General features: G+C 37.9%; 1 pseudogene; it reads left to right on the forward strand.

Moving 5' to 3' along the window:
* The first annotated feature begins 4926 nt into the window (after positions 1–4926).
* Positions 4927–5190, forward strand: LOC102827332 (annotated as a pseudogene).
* The last annotated feature ends 2725 nt before the right edge of the window (positions 5191–7915 follow it).

The following is a 7915-nucleotide window of genomic DNA, read 5'->3' on the forward strand; positions in this document are numbered from 1 at the left end:
AAAGGCAAGAGGGCCAAGGGTGGAGAAACTAGATTACTGGAAACAGAATAACCAGGACAGAAATCATGAGAACATCAACATGAAAAATGTAACCAACACTTCTGAATAAACTGTGAAGAAATTGTTACATGGAAACCTAATTCTCAGTGTAAGCATTCACCAAAAACGCAGTAAAATATTTTACTTTTTAAAAATTATTATCTGATGAATCTGGCCTTCTGGTTTTATAGCTGAAGAAAGTAAGTCCCAAAAGTCAACTAAAAAGTTAAAGCTGTAAAGATCCCTTAGGTATTTTTGAACTCTAGAATATGTTGAAGATCTGTTAGCATTCTTTAGAGTTAACATGTGAGGCATTACAGCACTGATCAGTTGGCTTTGCTGTTTAAGTTGGAAATTTTGCCCATAGCACCGGCCTCGCCCTGACTGTGTCATGTTCACACTGTTACATCCATCAATGACATAGTCACTTACATGCCATCCTCAATGTGCACCCAGAGTTGTGACAGAATAATAAACTACAGACATGTAGAAGGGAGTGGTAGGAAGGGTATGGTGGCTTGCCCACTCAATTAAATGGAGCCTTGATGAATTGAACTCCAATTTCAAAGACAAAATAATGTTATAGGTCATCCCCAGGACTTGTAGCTAATTTGTAACGGAGCACCAAAAGCACAGTCCTAAAATGTTTCTCAAAGTCCTGCAGAGACCATACCCATTTGGTAAGACTCATGGCTTGTCAAAAACTGAAGATCTCAAAAGCAGAATCACAGAAATTTTGTGATATTCCAAATGATGACATTAAAGTAATTCTTTGACAGCAAAAAAAAGCAATAAGATTCTTCTGTTCTCAACATAATTTCAAGATTTGTAAAAATAATATATATATAAACTAATAGTTTACTTCAGGCAGTGCTGTCTGAAGAGACACAAATTTTAAAGTATGTGATGATCATCTTCTACCAATACTGTCACTGTGCCTATATGACACTGTGTATAACCTTGGGTCCTGTCAAAACTCCACCTTGTACCATGATGACCCACAATTATAAGCATGGCCCATAGCATTTCAGAAAGAACTATCTACACAGCAAATTATTGTGGGTTTTTGTTTTTGTTTTTGTTCTGTTTTTAATCTTAAAGAGAAACACATCACTGTGTTAACCATCAGTGACCTCTAAGGAGGGAAATGAGATCTTTTTTATAATGATCATAGTCACTTATATAATTTTTTTAATAAAAAATTTCCTGATCATTTTATTTTTATTTATTCAATGCGTCAAAAGTGTAACAGAATTTAAGTGTCCCTAGGACGGAGTCATCCTGTAGACCAATACAAGTTAATCCACTGAAGCATCTATACCACTGAAACATCTATACAAAGAAGTTACAAAATGACAAATATCGTATGATTCCACTTATACTAAATATACAGACTAAGCAAGTGTAGAGAGACCAAACCTGTTAGTGGATACCAGGGATAACTGGAAGAAAGGAGAAAATGGAGACTCGGTGCTTAGGAGACTCTGAACTTCTGTTATGGGTGATGGAGAAAACTGGAAATGAATAAGGATGATTAACATAATAATGACACTGAATTGTAGGTGTGAAGATTGTTCAAATGTCAGATTTTTGTGACATGCATTTACTGGGAGTGTGGTGGCTCCATATGACAAGCACTGGACTGTGAGGTCAGTGGCCTGAGCTCCCCAGCCACTTCACAGGAGAAAGATGAAGTTTTCTGCTCCTGAAAAGATTTGAAAAGCCTTGTAAACCCTATACAGGATTGCTATGAGTTGGAACTGACTCAATGGCACTTAATGTCTCTGTGTTGTAAAGATTCAATACAGCAATATTAAAATGGAAAAGTCCAGTTAGTCAAATAAATGAATGAAAGTATTTTAAAACACAGTGCTTTATGAAAGCTTAGGACAGTAGAGACTATAAGAAGTCCCTAACTCTAGCTACCTAGAGTCCTGATGTGACACTGTAGGATAACTGTAAGGACTGGTAACTGTAAGGTTGGCAGTGCAAACCTATCAATTCATCTTGGAAACCCAATACAAGGTTCCTAGGAGTCAGACAGTACACAGTGACCATTACACAGTAGAACAAGTCATAATATTCAGACAGCTCATCAGTGAATGGAAATACCACAATCCAATTGTGAATTATATTAATGTATCTTCTAAACCACTGCTGTTGATTCAGAATAGACATTTTTCGCAGTCTAAACCTCATAAAGTAATAGTAAAAGCACAAGAGAAGGGGTCAGAAAACCTGGGAAGAATGAGACAGGGTTGTTGTTGTTAAGAGTTGAGTTGTATAGAGCTTCCAAGGATCAGCTGGTGAGTTTGAACTGCTGACCTTGTGGTTTAAACCAACCTTGTGGTGCAGTGATTCCACAGTGCCGTACTAGGACTCCAAGACAAGGGTAGAGGTGGAATTATCTGGATTCAGTTAAAAGTTTTTTCTGCCTCTCTTACAAGTCTACTAACAGAAAATGAATAAGATCAAGTAGATAAAGGTACACAGCAAATTCTGAAACATTCTGCAAAGATGCTAACAATTAGCATTAACTGCATGTCCCATTTGCTCTAGTTATAATTGTTTTGAATTCTGTTATAGAGCTTTGTAACCTATTCAAATGTGGTTCTTTTTTTCTTTTTTGAGAAAGAGATGGTAAAATCAAAAATAGTTTGAACATATTATTTTTATCCTCAAATCCTGCCACTAACTATTGAGAGAGTATAAGGTGTTGTCTGATGTGGATTCCTATTAGAAAAAGGGAACAGCTAGTGTTATGGGCGAGGCATTAGGCTGCTGACTGCAAGGTCAGTGGTTCAAAGCCACCAGCCTCCCCAGGGGAAAAAGATGAGGCTGTCTGCGACTGTACAGATTTATAGTTTCAGAAATCCAATATAGGGCCGCTTTGAGTCCGAATGGACTTGGTCGCAGTGGGTTTGCTTTTTGGGGAACCAAAAAGACCCAGGTTAAAATACTAGTCTTGTTAGGTTAGATGACTCTAGGTAGCTTTTCCTAAAATTACTTTAACCGGTAATTTTCTTTTAAAAAGAAAAAACAGATTAAGGTGATATTGTTGAGATTAAATGAGACTATAAATGCAAAATGCCATAGGTTGGAAACTGTTCTTAAAAATATCACTGCTTAAAACTCTGACCCCATCAAAAGAGCACAAATGACTTAGGACATTTCATAAGGAATCACAAAAAAAACAAAAAACAAAACAAAGTATATGTCCTGACAGGGAATCTCAAGCATCGACTTTGCATTCCAGGGCAGCGTACATTGTGCTGAATCCAAGGCTCCAGGGTGATGATGAACAGGAAGGATGATGGACCATGGCATCTACTGCTTCCAAGGAGGCTGTCTTGCTTTTGGACAAAGCACTCTATCTTCTTGAATTTAATTATGCACAACTGCAGCTCTCTACAATAAACAAATACTAGCTTCATTCGTTTAGAAGGATAAAGCTATACATCTACAATGCTGGAACTAAGAAAGATTTGTTTTTTAAGTAATAGTAGAAATTTTAAAGGAATTGGGAACTTATCTCTTTTCCTATGCAAGTTATAATGGACAAGGGATAAGTCTTTAGTAAATGAAGAGTGAATGTTTCCGGCTGGCCTCCCCAGCCTGTATATTCCCTCTCCAACCTTGTAACGTCTCACAGAAAGAACAGTGTTCAAGTTGGTCTTGAGAGTATGGGAAAGTCAAAGAAATGCGGTCAGGAGACCAAGGTTCTGAACATTAACTCTTATGTGCCCCTTAGCTACAACTTCCTCGACTAACCCAAACAGTCAATGAGCCCCCACTTTATAGACTGACAGGCATGCAAGTTTCTGAGCACCTTCTTTTATAAATCCTCGCTTTGGGGGTCTTTCCCATATTCTCCCTTCTTTGTACCCAAAACATTCTTCCATTGTGCTTTAAGCTTTGACTTGAAAAGCGTACCATTTGGGAGAACTTGAAAATCCTGTAACTCCTCTGAACCTCTTGGTGTGGTGCTGTAGGACAAGCACTGGATCACAAGGTCAGTTTGAACCGCAAGATCGGTAGTTCAAATCCACCAGCCACTCCTTGGAAACCCCAGAAAGGGTTGCTATGAGTCGGAACTGACTCAATGGCATTTAACAAAAACAACATAAAATAGTAAGACTAATACTACAGAGTTTATAGAGGTACAGTGAAGTTCAAAGCCTCTTGTTGTTGTTAAGTGTCGTCAAATCAATCCTGATCCATAGCAACCCTGTTTTTTTTTAGGGTTTCCAAGGAGCAGCTAGTGAGCTTGAACCACCGACTTTGCAGTTCAAACAGCTTTGCAGTCTGACGCATTAGCCCATAGCGCCACAAGCCTCTTATGGTACGTGGCAAATAGCGGTAAATAAATATTAGTGAGAAATTATCATTAATTATTATTAATATTATTTTCCTGAAGATTCTTAACTGGAAAACTGATGTATCCTGAGCTGTTTCTGATCCTGCATTGTACCCTATTCTTTTCCCTAATATGCACCATAATCATGAGCATTTTAGGAACTTTGTGTGACCACTGCAATGGATGATTGAACCCAGATGTGAAACAGAGTGCTGTATTAGGGGTGGTTGTTATCAGAATAGGGTAAAGAAGTTTGTCGGGTGGAGGTATGTCTGACCTCTGATTCATAGGAATCTGCTTAGGCTTTGAGTTTGATTCTCCTTCCCCTTTGTGAAGCTAAAGAAGTCAGACATGTCCCCACATAAGGTTTTTGTACCTATACTAAATATTTTTCTTCTCCCTTCCAAAACTTCATATTCAGAAATGTTTTCTATTTTCTCTTTTATTTCTTTCTGATCTCAGAAGCACTGCAGAAGCTTATCAAAAGAATAAGAATTTGCTCTTTATGTTTGACACTAGGTGGCGGCAAGATGGCTAAATGCAATATGAAGGTTGGAATCATCGGTAAATTTGGGACCCGATGGAAAATGGTGAAGAAAATTGAAATCAACCAGCATGCCAAGTACACTTGCTCCTTCTGCACCAAAACCAAAATGTCGAGACGAGCTGTGGCAATATGGCACTGTGGTTCCTGTATGAAAACGGTGGCTGGTGGTAGCTGGACCTACACCATCTCCTCTGCAATCACAGTGAAGTCCGCCATCAGAATACTGAAGGAACTGAAAGACCAGTAGAAGCTCCACCACCTAAACTTCTCTAGCCTGTAATAAATGGGTTAATTAAAATGAAAAAATAAATAATTCAAACCTCTACTCTGCTTCAGGGATGGGCATGCTACAGGGCCAATTCTGTTCCCACCTGCCACCAGTTTTGGTAAATACAATTTTACAGAAACATAATCATATCGATTGTCTATGTAGTATCTTCAGCCACTTTTGTGCTACAGTGGTAAAGTTAAATAGTTGCTAACATATGGTCTGCAAAAACAAAAATATTTACTATGTGGCACTTTACAGAAATAGGTTGCTGAGCCCTGCTGTAGTTAAAACTGCAACACCACAACACCTCCAAAATGCTGCTTAGTTGTGAAAAGGACAAAGAACAGAAAACTCTGGCTATTCCCAGATACATAAAATAATGAGAATACTAATGTTTTCGTGCTCGCGTTTGCAAAATGCATTTATATGTATGATCTCACTTGAGTCTGTCAGCATCTAGACGAGGGAAGCTGGACAATTATCTCTGCCTTTGTTTCACAAATGAAGAAATAGAGATTTTTTTTTAATGGTGTGTTCCAGGAGATTAAGTACTTTTGAAAAAGAAAATCCATGTCTAGTTGAGTCTTTCTAAAACAACTGACTATTGAAAAAACAATAATGATAATAACTACTTGGCCTTTCATGCTCATTTCTCCTTTGCCATTAAGCTGATACTGGAAAGTCTCAATGCTGGTCTTTGAAAAATGCTTCTATATAAAATTCCAAATGCTAGAGGCATGATGGTCCTATTACATAATTAGAGTCTGCCTAATCTAAATCTCTCTGGGCCCCACATATTCACAGAATAAACAAAAGACTGTGAAGTCCTTGTTTCCCTTAGTAATCTCTCAGTCTCCTCATTCTTGTATCAGGGAGGTAGGAATTGATAAACCCTTTCCCAAGCTTCTCTTAATGCAACCCAACTCAATATTTTATTAGAGAAGGTTTATGACTTTTGGTCATTTCAAGGATTCCTGAAGGGTATACAAAAGACCCTATGCATCCGTCTCTGTATAAGAAAATAGAAAAGGAGACAAAACAAACTGAAGACAAATCCCAATACCATTTCCTTTTCAACAAACTTTGAAAGTTTGAATGGTCTCATTTCAGGTATTGTCATCCTCCCTAACTATCTAATGGTTCCTTGTGATAGCATCACCAAGAAATTGGTTGCTTAGCAGAGTTTTCACTTACATAATTAAGGCAACAAATATAAGTCAAGCTATTTGAACAAGCCTGCTATAAATCCTTCAATCAAGCATAAAGAAAAAGCAAGAGAGATTATAGTCTAAGAAAAAGAAAAAAGCAGTTCAGAGTTAAGTCCCAACAGATGCAACAAATAACCTGTCCAACGATGTAGAACTTCAGAGGGCAAAGTAGTCAGAAAAGTTCAGCATTGTTGTTGTTGTTGTTAAGTGATGTGACGTTGATTCTAACTCATAGCGACTCTGTTCAGGGTTTCCGAGGAACAACTGGTGGATTTGAACTACCGATCTTAAGGTTAACAGTCCAGTGCTTGTCCTACAGGATTCTATCATGTATCAGAATCCCTGGAGGGTCCACCCCAGAGTTTCTGTTTCAGTGTGAGGCCTAACAATTTGAATTTCAAACAAGTTTGAAGGTGATGATGTTGCTATGGGGACCATACTTGGAGAACCAAGCTCTTAGTCTAGAGCCTAGACATCAGGCCAATGTTTCCCAAACTTGAATGAATCCCATTGGAACTTTGTAAAATGCATATTACTATTCAGCAGTGTTGGAGAAAAAGGAGTTAAAATTCTACATTTCCAACAAGCTCCCATGTATTACTGACCCATTATAAAAACCTGTTGTTATTGAGTTGACCCTGACTTAGAGCCATCCTATGTGTTACAGAGTAGAACTGCTCCATAGGGTGCTCTTGGCTGTCCTCTTCATGGAAGTAGTCCATCCAGCCATTGTGCTGTGGTGTAGCGATGTGGGTTCAAATCTCTAATCTGCAGGTTATTTATCAAGAGCCAATCACAAGTGTCATCCAGGGACTCCTTAATTTAGTATATGAGGCCCTTAGTATATTAATGCATAATAGCAAGGCATTCCAGACTATTCCTTAGATCACAAGAGCTATTATGCAAATGGAATTAAGACTTTGTTGTTTCTATGGCGTTATAGCCTATTAAGACTTTTAAGTTTGCTTCGAATATCTTTTCCAAAATCAAATGTATGTCTTTTCCTCTTCTTCTTACTTTTTTCCTTCTATCTTTTAAATTCCATATTACCCTCTCTTCTTTACCTACCACCTTTAGATTTGTTACCAAGCTGAAGAGAGCTCAGTATAATGGTTTCAGAGTCAGATAACTTGGAGTAGAATTTGGACTATGGTTCTAAAAAGCGATAGGATGTTGAGCAGATGACAGAATCTTTCTAGGCCTCAGTTTTCTCAGATTATATAAAATGGAACTGCTCTAGGTGACCCTTGAGGTTCCTTCAAGCTTTCGAAGACCCCTAGTACTGACTATGTTAAAAGCAATTAAATGCTGAACCAAAAAGCAACAGTACACATGCTGCCATCTTTAGGTAGAAAACAAAACTTTTGCTGAAACAAATACAATTTTGAAATGAAAGACATTACTGAAACTCTCATAGCCTGTAGCCCTTGAACCAATTTTATATTTATGCCATGTGACTATAATTCATGCTTGTTTCTCCTTAACATGAAATT

Source organism: Chrysochloris asiatica, unplaced genomic scaffold (genome assembly GCF_000296735.1).
Source record: "Chrysochloris asiatica unplaced genomic scaffold, ChrAsi1.0 scaffold00014, whole genome shotgun sequence".
NCBI lineage: Eukaryota > Metazoa > Chordata > Mammalia > Afrosoricida > Chrysochloridae > Chrysochloris > Chrysochloris asiatica.